Source organism: Peromyscus leucopus, chromosome 3 (genome assembly GCF_004664715.2).
Source record: "Peromyscus leucopus breed LL Stock chromosome 3, UCI_PerLeu_2.1, whole genome shotgun sequence".
Taxonomy (NCBI): domain Eukaryota; kingdom Metazoa; phylum Chordata; class Mammalia; order Rodentia; family Cricetidae; genus Peromyscus; species Peromyscus leucopus.
This window is the reverse complement of record NC_051065.1, coordinates 127,954,299-127,968,667: the sequence shown is the minus strand read 5'-3', so window position 1 is coordinate 127,968,667 and position 14,369 is coordinate 127,954,299. Positions and strand designations below refer to the sequence as shown.

Genomic DNA, 14,369 nt, shown 5'->3' with positions numbered 1-14,369 from the left:
TCTTCTGGCCTGCAGTCATACATGCTGTATACATAATAAATAAATAAATAAATAAATAAATAAATAAATAAATAAATAAATAAATAAATAAATAAATAAATCTTAAGAGAGAGAGAGAGAGAGAGAGAGAGAGAGAGAGAGAGAGAGAGAGAGAGAAAGCAGGCTGTGGCAGATAAGTGACAGACAGAGCTCTCAGGTACCTGGAGGAGGAAACATGACAGAACATCTAAGTTCATATCATTAGAATCCCAGAGGAATTGTACTTCAAAGTACCTGAGAGAGAGACAAGAACGCATCTCACAGAAACAGTACCTACAACATCTGCCCGGCAGAGTCAAACATCCGCCAAGTGACCGGAGATGACAGAGCACAGAGCATCCCTCCAATGGACTAGTATTTGCTCTTAAGAAGAATGGAGTGTGATACATGCTATACATGAGAGACCTTGATCACATGGGCTAAGCAGGGGCCAGACAAATGTCATCACACTGTGATGTCATTCCTGTGAGATGCCCGAAGAAACAACTCTGTAGAGGCAGAGCCACAGGACAGAGGCTGCGTGTGGGGAGGTAGAAGAAGCTAGGGCAATGGAAGCCCGGCATGACTGCCCGTGAGTACCGGGGTTCTCACTCGAGTGAGGAATGCTCCCACGATGGCTGTGGCATGAGTTGAAAAGCTCTGCTAATGTACTAAGAACCACTGAGCTACCTATTTTAAATTGGCGAGCTGTATGTTACATGCGCACCATTACACAACTCTTAACTGTTCATAAAAATGACAAAGATTAGGACAGACAAATCACGCAGTCTGTGAAACACAACATCCTAGAGCAAAATCATTTACTATGTATGTTCAACTCTGTGCAAAGCCTAGCAGAGACGTAGGAGGGCACACATGCTGGGCCGCAATGCCAGTTTCTCCACGGCTCTGTGCGCTGGCTACAATTTCTGAAATGAGTGTGATTTTTTAACTCAACGCTTTTTTTTTTTTCAAAACAGAAGTAATAGCAGCTTCTGGACTTGTTTTTCTTCCTATGGGTTGGTTCATAGTAAACTAACTCATCTGTAGAGGTTCGTGTGCACATTCTCTTCTGTTTCTCCGTCTGCCTTCCATGGTGTTAATGTAGGAGGATCCCGTGACTAACCACAGTTGGCTCATCTTTCTCTTGCTCATACCACATCACTGAGGTCATGTCCACTGAGTGAATAATCAAGACTGTGGCTGACTCACTAGACAGCTGACCCAAGAAGGTGTCAGCACTGTCACCTCCACTAAATACACGTAGGTCTCACAACACGCCACTTGGAAAACACACTGTCCTGTTACATCAACGACTGTGATGGTCAGCTGTAATTATCAACTTGACACAATCCAGAATCACTTGGGAAGAGAACACTATACTCCTCCTTGCAGACCTTTTCCTTCCCTCTCATCCTCTCATGGTCAGGGAAGAATCCTAGAAGTTCACTGTTACTCAAGGTCTGATTGTGTGCTCATCAGAAGGACTGGTGAATCAAGGTCTGACTGTGTGCTCACCAGAAGGATTGGTAAATCAAGGTCTGACTGTGTGCTCACCAGGAGGATTGGTGAATCAAGGTCTGACTGTGTCCTCCCAGGAGGATTGGTAAATCAAGGTCTGACTGTGTGCTCACCAGGAGGATTGGTGAATCAAGGTCTGACTATGTGCTCACCAGGAGGATTGGTGAATCAAGGTCTGACTATGTGCTTGCCAGGAGGGTTGGTGAAAAGGAAGTTTTGACTCACAGATGAAGGTGCCAGAGGAAAAGTGTGAATCAAGGAAGTAAAATTGAGAGTTTCTTGTCAATATTTGCTGAAGATTAGAAAGAACAGGAGAAAGAGGGAGAAAGAAGCAGAGAGAGAGAGAGAGAGAGAGAGAGAGAGAGAGAGAGAGAGAGAGGTAAGATTCCACGAAGAAGAAATGAATTACAGAAATATCTCATCCTAGCTGATACAATGTTCTTCTCTTTTAAAATGTATTTATTTTTTATTAATTTTCTGAGAATTTCATACACATGTACAATAAGATATAGCCATAACTAATCTCAGTTTTCTCACTCCAACTCTCCTGAATCCTCCCAGCATGTCCCTCCCCCAACTTTATATCCTCAAAAAAAAAAAACTCACTAAATTAATACAATCCACATGTGCATGGGCGTGGGACCATCCACAGAAGCAGGGCGACCTACCAGTGGCCACACCCCCAGCTAAGATCGACTCTCCCTCCTCTGGCAGCTATCAATAGCAACAGCTCCTTCATTCGGGTGGGGCCTTGTGAGCTCCTCTCAATTTGGCTGGTAGCCCATGCAAAGACTCAACCACTCAAAGTGCTGAGAAGGACCATAGTGAGTCTGAGCTAGTCTACACTACACAGTGAGTTCCAGGTCAGCCAGGGCACAGATAGATCCTATCTATCTCAAAAAACCAATAAAGACAATAACAATGCAGGGCGAGCGGCCATGGAGCCAGCATCTGCTTGCGCCTTGAGAGCAACTCACCCGCTAAAGGCATCATTGACTCTTCCATGACTGTCAATCAAAGATATTTACTTTGATGGACATAAGTAGGCATTTTTGACAATCACCATTATTTACATAGGCAAATGTGGAGTGAAATACAGTGCCCAAGCCAGCTGTGATCTCACACTGCCTATTTCCATAATGAGTGTTCAAAAGGCTGAGTCAACAAGCCTTCCAGTGGAACATGTAATAGCTTCTAATAACAGAGGGGCTCCTTTAATTATTTCAATTAAAATCAGAATTGGGATGGAAAAAGTCCCGATCTTCCCTCTCAGGGTCAACAGTGGAACTCTGAAGAATATGTTTGGCTTTCATTAGTTTGTAAAACAAGATATCAGCTCTGACCTGAGAGCAGACACTTCAGAAGGAAATATATGGACCTGTTTTCCTACAGATGTAGATATATGCTGGAGCACAAAGAAACCAGCTTGCTCTGCTGGCAAAGTGACAAGCCCCAGGCAGTATAACTCATCCTGCCCTCCAAACAGTGGCCCTTCCACTTTGGAACTAAAGCAAGCAAGAATAAATATTTGGATTTTTTTTGGGGGGGGGGGTGTTTGGTTGGTTTTTGTTCTGCTTTTGTTTTTCTCTTTGCTTTTTGGTTTATTCTAAAATCAGTTCAAACTACTTTATAATTTAAAATATGTTTTGAATTTTAAATGATTTGTCATTACAGGGACTTCAAAATAGCTGCCTGAACTAAAGCCAGATTCACCTGTGTGCGGCCACTGTCATCGTCATGCAGGTTTGTGTGCGTCTTATGTGTCTTCTTTTTTTTTTTTTTTTTTTTTTTTTTTTGGTTTTTCGAGACAGGGTTTCTCTGTGTAGCTTTGCGCCTTTCCTGGAACTCACTTGGTAGCCCAGGCTGGCCTCGAACTCACAAAGATCCACCTGCCTCTGCCTCCCGAGTGCTGGGATTAAAGGCGTGCGCCACCACCGCCCGGCATGTGTCTTCTTATAAAAGAGGCACGGTGTGTGTGCGTGTGCGTGTACATGTGCGTGTGTGTGTGTGTGTGTGTGTGTGTGTGTGTGTGTGTGTGTGTGTGTGTGTGAGGGTATGTGCACATGACAGCAATTGCCTGCAGAGACCAGAAGAGGGCATCAGATTGGTTGTGACCCTCCTGACGTGGGTGTGGGAACCCAGCTCGAGAGCTCTGCAAGAAAAGCCAGTGCTCCTAGCCAGTGAGCCTCTCCTCAGCCCCAAGGTGTGGAGCTGTGTTCCAATGACTGAGTGTTTGGAAGGCTCGGATGGGACGGCACAGTGTTGACAATCTGTACCTTCTACTCCAGTGTTTTCTTTCAGAGCATTTGGAATGATGCTGCTTCTTTACTATCCCCTTTCAATACCCATAGATCACCCGAACTCGAAAGCATGCTTTTTCTAGAAGCTTCTAAACACAATGAATTACATAGAGTTACAGAGAAAAACACCAATAGCATCACTCTTGTTTCCTCGACCAGCCCTTGAGACATTAATCACATTCTGCTTGCTGCTACTGTTATTTCATTTTGACTCTGACACTTGCCCAGTTCATCTATCATCCTCATGCCTCCCTGTTCCCATCACAGAGGCTGCCAATGTATTTGCTGAGTGACTGGCCAAATAAATGGATGGCTGTTGCCGACAGCTACATTTGCCCTCAGAAAAGGGGAATGGAGCATATCTAACTGCGTGCCTTTTCCTGGCTGAATAAAAACATAGATCCTAAGAGAAACACTGGGTTCAGGGTGACTCACCAAGGTTTGTCTCCGGACTTGACTCTCACAAACCACGAACTGAGAAGAAAAACAGGGAGTGTGTCTCTGAAATTTGCCAGGAGCCTTTTGTTATTCTTATGGAGAATGATGGCGTTCAGGGTTCTTAGCATTGAAGGCCCGGGGAAGGTGGTTTTGACATGACATGCGTGAACACACACACCATCACCACCACCACCACCACCACCACCACCACCACCACCACCACCACCACGTGGCTATATCTGAAGAATTGGGGGGTTACCTCTTGAGTTAAGCATGGCCCTTACGATGGCGGCGCCTCCCTGGAGTTTCGTCTCAGCCCGCTTCCCTCCTGCTGTCCCCTGCTGTCTCCAGTGATCAAATTCACCCCTATGGTTTTAGCTTCCACACATATGCTTAGAACTCTCAGTCAATGGAACATCAACCTTGCCTTGAGCTCCACGTTTAGTGCCCGATGAGCATCTAGACTTGACTACACTCAAAACTTTCAAAACTTCACCTCCTCGTTTTCTCACATAACACTGAAAAACTACAGCCACCGCTACAGCAACCACCAATTGTATCTTGTCCTTTGCTATCCTCCCCTTCCGCCTGGCCAGACAGAAAGAAAATGTGGGCTTAGTCCAGCCTTGTATCAGAGAACTATAGCTGTGATCTGTGTTTATATGTGAAGCTCTTTTTTTTTTTTTGAAATAATAACTTTTTACTTTATGTGTATAAGTGTTCTGTTCCATGCATGTCTGTGCATTATGTTCATGTAGTGCCCATAGCGGCCAGAGAGGGTTCAGGTTTCCTGGAACTGGAGTTACAGAGGTTGTGAGCCTCTCTCTGTGGGTGCTGGGGATCGAACTCCAGTCCTCTGGAAGAGCAGCAAGGGCTCTTACCTGCTGAGTCCTGTCCACTGTCCCCTACATGAAGTTTTATTGAAACCCAGAAATTCCCAGTCATTTCTCATTGCTGTTCACAGTTGTCAGCATCAGTCACACACTCCTAAGAGGCCTGGCCCTTCACACACAAAATGGCTTGTGGACCTGTTTTAGATGAACAATCTCCATACACAGCAAAGTCCAATTTTGTCTCCTGGATATCTTTCATTTATCTTATGACATCTTAAATCTGAGCCCTGGACATCTCTCCCCTTAACTCCGTTCTTAACCCTGCCCTCACTACCCTAGAGTGGCACACTTACAGCCTCCAGTTTGTAGGCTGTTCAAGACAGTTTTGCACACATCTCTATAGCTTCTGTCCATCTTGTGAGCACACATGCTGACACAGCCATTTTTGTTCCCAACTATCTTTCTGAGAACATCTATGTGACAGATATCCTTAGGGACACTGCGTCTCCCTTCAGGACAAAGAGCAGATCTGTTTGCTTTCCGGAGTAATAAAGATAACATCTCCCTTAAAGCGAAACTTAGGCAGCTTGGGTGCATCCCTTATAAAATATTAGTGAGGGAGCCGTAGAGATGGCTCCATGCTTAAGAGCACTGGCTGCCGTTGCAGAGAACCCAGGTTCAATTCCCAGCATCCCACATGGCAGCTCACAACTGTCGGTAACTCCAGTCCCAGGGGATCCAACACCCTCTTCCAGCCTCCACAGGCACTGGGCACACAAGCACAGCCATACACGACGGCAAGACAGTCATACACATAAAATAAAATTTTAAATTTTAAAGTAATTAAAACAAAATGTTGTTAAGTCTAACCTCATGGTGCCTGAACTCTGTTGTAAGACTACTGTGTGTACTACACACACTGGGACTACCTTCTTATCACCCCATGGAACTCAGAGAGCAAGGTGAACCATTGTGAACTTGAACATCATGCTGCCTGCTGTGTCTTAAGAAACAAAGTCTTTTTTTTCTTCTTGGTCCGGAGTCTTGTGTCTTCAGTAGCATTAGAGAAACTAAAAGCCTAACTTGTCATCAGGCAAGAAGACAAAAGCCCCAGATGCTTCATCGTTCCTGACATTCCTTTCCTTCTTGTCTCTTTTCACTCATTGTAGATTCAAGTCCATGCTGTTCAGCCCAAGCTCTTAGGCCCTCGGTGGCCTGAGTGCACCTTCCCGCTCAGCTAAACCTCTGTGTCCCCCTCCTGTGTTCACTCACAGGTCAGAGCTGCTCATAGCTCTCCTCATCCCATTCGGCATCTCCCCGCCTCTGCTCACGGCCGGGTTGTCTCCAGATCTCCCCTCCCTTATCCCCACCACCACGACCGACACGCAACTTACAGAAGGAAGAGTTTATCTGGGCTTAAGTTTACAGAGGGAAAAGGGTCCAGCGTGTGGGGAGGGATGATGGTAGGTGGCAGGAGCAGACACTCACATCCTCAGTGGCAAGCAGAGAGATGAACTGGAAACAAGGCGAGGCTCCATAATATCCAAGCCCACCTCCAGTGACGTACTTCCTCTAGCAAGACTACACCACCCAAACCTCTCCAATAGCACCAACGAGAAACCAAGTGTTCAGATCCCTTAGTAGACAATCTCATTCAAACTCCATGCCACCCTTCTTCCTTGGCCTGTAACCCTGCTTTCACACTTGAAGTACACCTCAGATATTACCTTCTGACAGCAGCCACCCACAGCCAACCCCAATGCCCTGCCTCCAGGCTCATAGATCCCCTGGAAACAGCTTATGATAGTTCTCGCCAGGATTCTGAGACTGTCAGTTTGTGGGCCTGCCCCTCTCATGCACTGAGCACCTTGAATAAAGAGACAATGTCTTCTTCGTCTGGACGTGCAAGCGCCTGATTTGATGCTGGCACTTGTCACTCAGGAAATGTTTAACAGTCGGAACTGAAATGACACCAAGGTTGGGTTGGATTTTGTCATTTGGAAGGAATGAAGAACAAATAAATTTTCACGAATGTTCTTAAGCTGAGAAAATAGCTTTCTTGTTTCCTTCCTAAATATTACCTTTTCTTTTGAAATATGATTCATCGAGACTCAAAGAACAGTCAAATAAGACTTGGGACCTTCTCGACCAGGAATTTTATAAATTCTCTAGAGAGGTTTTATACTTTTCCAAGTCTAGCAATATTCCCCAGGCCATGTTGGAATCATCAAATGATGCCTGTTATCAGGAACCGAGAGAAGGATGGCCAGAGTCTTCAGCACCACAGCCCACAGCTCTTCGTGGCTCCCTCCCTCCCACCCCTCATTTGATGCCTCCCCACTTGGCTCGTACCCAAGCTGTCTCCCAGACCACACATCTCTAGTTTTCCTTCTCCACCCACCTTCCTTGGGTTGCAATCTCCTTTTTAAACTTTAAGCATACCTCCAGAAATATGCTGAGTCATGCAAGAGAATACAGAGCATGCAAACAGGCTTGCTCTGGCCAGAGGATCTGACATCTGAAGACAGCCTCAATCAGGGCATGTTGATGGAGAGCTTCTCTCCAGCTTCCACCAAGCCCCGCAGTCCCACAATCCACATATAAAATAATTACTCAGACGCTTATATTACTTATAAACTGTATGGCCGTGGCAGGCTTCTTGCTAACTGTTCTTTTATCTTAAATTAACCCATTTTTATAAATCTATACCTTGCCATGTGGCTGGTGGCTTACCAGAGTCTTTACATGCTGCTTGTCCTGGCGGTGGCTGCAGTGTCTCTCTCCTCAGCCTACCTTAAACTCACAAATATAAGATAGATAGGACATCTTCTTTAATATTGTAACTGTAATTCTTGCTCGATAATTGTTTTGTTATATGTAATTTTACCATGTTAAAGTTAAAACCTTTCTTTTTAAAAAAAGAAGAAAAGGGGAAATGCTGTGGATATCGTTCTATATAAATAAAACACTGATGGCCAGTGACCAGGCAGGAAGTAGGTTGCCAGGCAGGAAGTAGGTGGGACAAGGAGAGAGGAGAATTCTGGGAAGCAGAAGGCTGAGGGGAGAGACACTGCAGCCACCGCCAGGAGAAGCAGCATGTGAAGACGCCGGTAAGCCACCAGCCACGTGGCAAGGTATAGATTTATAAAAATGGGTTAATTTAAGATAAAAGAACAGTTAGCAAGAAGCCTGCCACAGCCATACAGTTTATAAGTAATATAAGCGTCTGAGTGATTATTTTATACGTGGATTGTGGGACTGCGGGGCTTGGGGAACCTGGAGAGAAGCCCTCCAGCAACAAGGGCAAAAGACCATCGACTCTGTGTGGAGAATCTTTTCTAGTTGCTTGGTAGTAGATTTGGGGATGACGTCATTAGATGCTTCAGGATTGTCTCATATGAGATGAAGGTCATGTTGGGAAAGAATACAGAGCTCCACCCCTAGACACCTGTCAGATAACACAGAAGAAAGCTGAGGAAAGACCAGGTATGGTGATATTGGCCTGTAATCCTAGCATTTGCAAAGCTGAGGCAGGAGGATTACTGTGATTTCGGAGCAACCATGGGTTACAGAATGAGACCTATATTAAACACAAAAAAGAAGGAAGGAAGAAAGGAAGGAAGGGAGAGAGGGAGGGAGGGAAGGAGGGAGGGAGGGAGGGAGGGAGAGAGGGAGGGAGGGAGGGGGATAGGAAGTTTGTCGTGTTCATTTCTTAAAAGTTCAACTCATAGTCTTGATCATGTAAATAAAACAACTCAAGACCAAGCAGACTCCTCTCCAGAGGAAGAGGGACTCTGAGGAGACTACTCCTGAGACCATCTCAAACTCAGGTGAGTCTACAGACACAGTGCACAGACAGGCGAGCCAAGCGAATCCCATGCCGTGCACTGCAAGCTAGGACTGTGATCTCAGGACACTTGGCTGCAGTCGCCCACACCAAGCGCCGTGTAGGCGTGTTCATAGACATCCTGGGGAAAGTCCCATCCTGTCATTTTCCGTTAAGGTCTCCTGCTAACACTCCCCCTGAGCTCCAGTTAGGAAATTTAGCTAATCCTGGGAGTGCTGTCATCGAAAGTCATTAATGCTTTGAAGAAGCGTGGTAGTGGAAGGGTCACACCCTTACCTCAGGCTACACCACCAAACCAAAACCACTGCGCTCCCCTGCTCAAATAGAGCTGTGAACTAAGCACAAATGTATATTGCTTCGGGGCAAGTTCATAAACGCTAATTCATCTTTTTCTCAAGTTTTCCTTATTACCAGGGGAAAGGGTGACATCAAGGTACATAATTCATCAAAGTGGGAATAAATTAAACACTGTATCTTCCTCGAGTGAGAATGGTTACAAATTTTGAAGTATCAGATAGAAACATTTGACTATAAAAACAGAAAATATTTATTATATATTTTCCTCTCAGAAAGACTAGTAATTCCTAATCCTTTTTTTTTGTTAATTTATTTTAATAATAGTTTTATTCATTCTTTGAGAATTCATACCATGCATTTTGGTCAAAACCACGCACACACGCCAGCAATCCCTAGATCCACCCCATCCCCCACCCACCCAACTTTTTGTCTTTTGTTGTTGCTGTTAAGCCTTCTGAGTGCAATTTGATTGCCTAAATATTCTTAGGGGTGAGGCTATCTCCTGTGATTGACATGGCAGGAGTCACATCACTAAAGAAAACACTCCCTCTCCCAGCAGCTCCTCTGTAAGGGTGAAACTTGGTACCTACCTTCCCCCTTCAGGCTGAGATTTTTGTCTGACTTCTGTTTTTATTATGTATAAAAAAAATCTTATGTCTAATTTATCTTTTAAGATAGTAGGGAAAACTCTCATTATGGTTATGGCAAAAAAAAAAAAAAAAAAAAAAAGCACTATGATGTATTTTAAGGGATCATTAGTGACAAGCACATAGACCGAATAGTTGTCTATTTCCTAAGATTAGCACTTTGGGAGAGATCAAAATCATAAAAACCAATCGATGTGCTGAGCATCAGAATTCTAAGCAAGCCGCTCTTAGTGGAGAATCAGTGCCGAAGGCTGGAGCAGCTTTCCAGTAAGTCGGGAAAGCAAGCTGCTGCGCGATCTGCAAAAGAGAACCGCAACCAAAGAGAGCTCCCACATCCAATCTGCGGACTCAAATTTCTCCCCAAATGCCAGGGGGGATTAAATTAATCTGCATGAGATTTTGGTGTTAATCCTGCAACATTTACCAGCCCCTCTCCAGGACTGTTAGTTGTCAGCCTTGCAGGTGCCGAAGTTTCTGCAGATCATCGATGTCATGCTTGGGAAGGGACAGCTGCAGTGTGGTTTGTTGTGCATTGTCCCAGGCACTAGCGGCTGAGCTGATGGTTACAGGGGAGTGTCCTAGGAGGCCTGTGGTTTCCTGGGGTGCTGGCATTGAGTTGGGTCAACTGTGTTAAGCAGGAGGCAAAAACAAGGTGTGACAGCTACTGTGTCCAGACAGCCACCATGGGGAGGCCTGTGCTTTCCTGGAGCTAGCGTGCTTGGTATAATTGTAGGATTAAAAGCTCAGGTAGTCTCCTCTTACAGAAGTTTGTTAGGAATTGGAACTTCTGTAACTGAGCTCCCATCTTAGAGACCCTACTGGCTGTCTACACTGCAGTACCCTGACTCTCCCTCCCCACCCAGCCCGAGGCCTCATGATGGCTGCCTGCTGCCAGGAGTCTGTAACTCCCTCAGTAAGGTCCCTTCTGCGGGGTGGGCGCTCTTTATTGCTTCCTTCCTGTGAATGTGCGCTCCTTCCTACCGGTCTTCACTTTTCAGATCACCACCAGATCTCCAACTACCCTTTGCTCTGTGAAGGATGATCATTTTAGATAAATTCTGACCTAGAGGCTGATTTTGCAGCTCTCTGTGGCTGTGCTATTTTGAGGCTACTTCCTTTCTTTTATTTTTCTTATTTTTTTAAACATTATTTCATTATTGATCCTTTGGGAATTTCACATCATGCACTCCAATTCCACTCATTTCCCAGTCCCCCCATATCCGTCCCTCACCCTTGCATCATCTCCCCACAAAAGAAAATTTGAAAACAAAACAAACAAACAAACAAACCCCCAAACCTCTTTCGTTGATAGTTTTCTCTTGTGTGGTTCTTCTTTTCCTTTTGACAAGGGTCCTACCATATTGCATACCTCATGTTCAGGCTGTGAATATTTTCCAAAGTTTTGTTTTACAGATTTATTTTACCTTTAAATTCACACTGCCTGTATCCATCACTTCTCTTGTTACTCTGACAAAAAGGAACTTAAGGAAGGGGGTTTATTTGGCTCGGGGTCCTAGGACCAGTTTGCTGTGATGAGGAAGGCATGGAGGCAGGAGTGGGAGGCAGATGTTTACACTGTCCGATCGTCCAATGCAGACAGTCCAGGGTCCTAGTGCTCAGCCCTCCTCCTCTTTACTCAGCCATGACCTGAGCACATGGGATGCCTTTGTTCAGGGTAGCTGGAAACTCCCTCCCAGACACGCCTGGGTCTCCTGGAAGAGTCCAACCCCATTGTGCTAACATAAAGTTCCTCATCACCCTGCAGGCACGTCCTTGTGTTCGCTGGTGCAGACAAGAATCACAATACTTCCTCCTCCCAAGCTCTTCCCTCATCTGGATTCCGCTTATTCTACCAGGGGACCTGAACGTCAGGAGCCACTTCAAAGCAAGGATTTAGGGCATGCAAACAGACTCATAAGAAACTAGAAAACAGCCTGTTTATAGCCGATGCTATAGATGATGCTATTGTTTTATCTGTACTCAGTGACGAGGGAGCTCCTTAAAAGAAAATAATTAAAATCATTATGGTTATCCATAATTAAAGACCACAGGTTTTATTGTGAATCAAAATTAAATCTAAACTTCTATTTTTTTTTTTTTTTTTTTTTTTTTTGAGATATGATTTCTCTATATAGTTGTGGCTGTCCTGGAACTCACTATGTAGAGGAGGGTAGCCTTGAACTCACTAAGTAGAGGAGGCTGGCCTTCAACTCACAGATTCTCGTTCCTCTGCTTCCCAAGTTCTGGGATTAAAGATATGTACCACTATACCCAGATCTAAACTTCTAATCTTTAAATTGCAAAATGACCTGGGTTTCTTGTAGTCATAGATACCAGAGAGTCATTGCATCCAAGGATAGTAAGAAATGAAGCTTGTATATCTGTCTCTTGTCACTGAATGTACTTATAGCCACAGCTTTGTTATGAAAATACACATGCCTAACATATACCACATGTTATATGATGAGCAGAGGCATCTTGGATGGAGGGGAAGGATAGGAATTTCCCCTTTTAATTTATAGAACTGCATTGCTTATTTTCATGTTCACATGTTATACATTAATTTTAAATGTAACTGATTCCTTTATACTTCATAAACAAAAACTACAGTAGACCATGAAGTTTGAAATAAACAGAACAAGCAAATATGGGCCAGCAAGACACTTGCTGCCAAACCTGAGGACCTGAGTTCAGTTCCTGGGACCCAGAGGTGGAAGGAGAGAATTGCTTCCTGAAAGTTGTCCTTTGGCCTCCACACAGGCACCCTGGCAGACACATCAACAATACGAGAAGTAAATGCAATTTTTAAAGGCTATCCAAGGCAACTGTGCTGAGTATTAATTTATTATCTGCCATACTGTCATTGCAAGTTTAATTACTAAAGTCTCCTACTTCTGGTTATACAGAGGGTCTTTCTGTATAACCAGGACAAACCATCAGAAGATGAAATTCCAGCATAATAAGGTCATTCATTAAAAACACAGCCCTGTACTGGCTTAATCTCCACCTGCAGAGGTCTATAGTCCCAATCCAGGGTTTACTGGGCCACCACGAATCTGATGCAGAAACTGAGGATACCTGTCAGTCTCTGTGTTTGAATTCCATAGGACACAAGTGAAAGAGAGTGTGTAGGAGTGAGTGGAGACCCTAAAAGACCCAGTTGACAATGCTCAAGTCCAGCTTCTTCTGCGGATTCCAGTTGCCAGGAATGGCCACTCGTTGGTGCCGGGCAGGTCATTTTCATGAATCTCATACACACTGTTTCAGGTCCATACCACCAAACTCTTGTCTCACCAAATACTGCAGACTGACCTCTCCAGAAAACGGGACCTCATCTAAGGTTGCTGTGCACATGTGTGCCCTAAGAGCAAGTGAGGGTCAGAGAAAGCTCTGTGGAGAGGGTTTCAGGGCCTGAAGGTAAGTCACCAGGCTCACAGGCAAGTGCCTTTACCCACAGAGACCCCTCACTGGCCCTCTGTCTTTTCCTCTTGCTTTTTAAAATGATTATTTTTTTAATCTTCCTTCCCCTTCCAAAGACTTATGTGATTTCAAAGTCCTCCTTTTAAGTTACAAACTTCGTGGCTTCAGCAAGGATGTAACCCTCATCTCTGTGTGCCCTGGTATTTAATGAGCATTTTCCTAGCAAGTGCTTGTGGGTGCATCCTTTTATCTTAGAATTATAATTATAGAAATTATACCCCTGCCTTTCTGCACTCATTTTTACTATTTTCTATAGTTTTTGTGCATCAGTCTCAACCTCCTCCATGTGTTTTACATACACACACACACACACACACACACACACACACACACACACACACACACATTCTGGTTATTTTCTTTTCCTTTTCTCCTCTCCTTCTCCCCTGCAACACACATTTATTGTCCTGTGTTCTTCTATAACAATTGTTAATTTCTGGTTAGTGTACAAAGAGATGGGCTTTACCGTGACCATTGCATACACACATATCATTAGACTTGACTCCTACTTGCTCCCTACTGCCCTCCCCATGCCCCCTCTTTCCCTTCCTTCTAGGAGTGAGCACCCCTCTAAGTTTGCGACCATGCACATATTCTGTAGTTCACGAATTCATTTGACTTGATCAACCCAGCAGCTGCGTGAGTAGCTGCACTGAGTGAGGAGCACTCAGCTCCAGCGAGAGGCGAGAGGCTGGGGCATAGAACAGAGAACATGCTTGTTAGAGAATGCTACGAGATAAATGTGCCAGTTGAGTGTGTCTCATTTAATCTCCTAACCGCACCATCAATTAGGTTCTATTTTTATCCTCATTTGGCAGTGGAGGGAACTCAAGCTTGTAGGGATTTATAGAAGAAATCCAGGGCCAGCGAGATGGCTTGGTGAAGGAAAGAGCATGTCCTACAAGCTGATACCCTGAGCTGGGTCTCTGGATCCCAAGAATCCACGATGAAAAGAAAGAAAGACTCCTGAAAGTTGTTCTCTGGCCGC

The 14,369-nt window shown here is 44.7% G+C and overlaps 1 pseudogene; it reads left to right on the top strand.

Annotated features, from left to right (window-relative positions):
* Nucleotides 1-14,369, top strand: part of LOC119087727 — a 298,948-nt pseudogene that overhangs the window by 42,495 nt on the left and 242,084 nt on the right.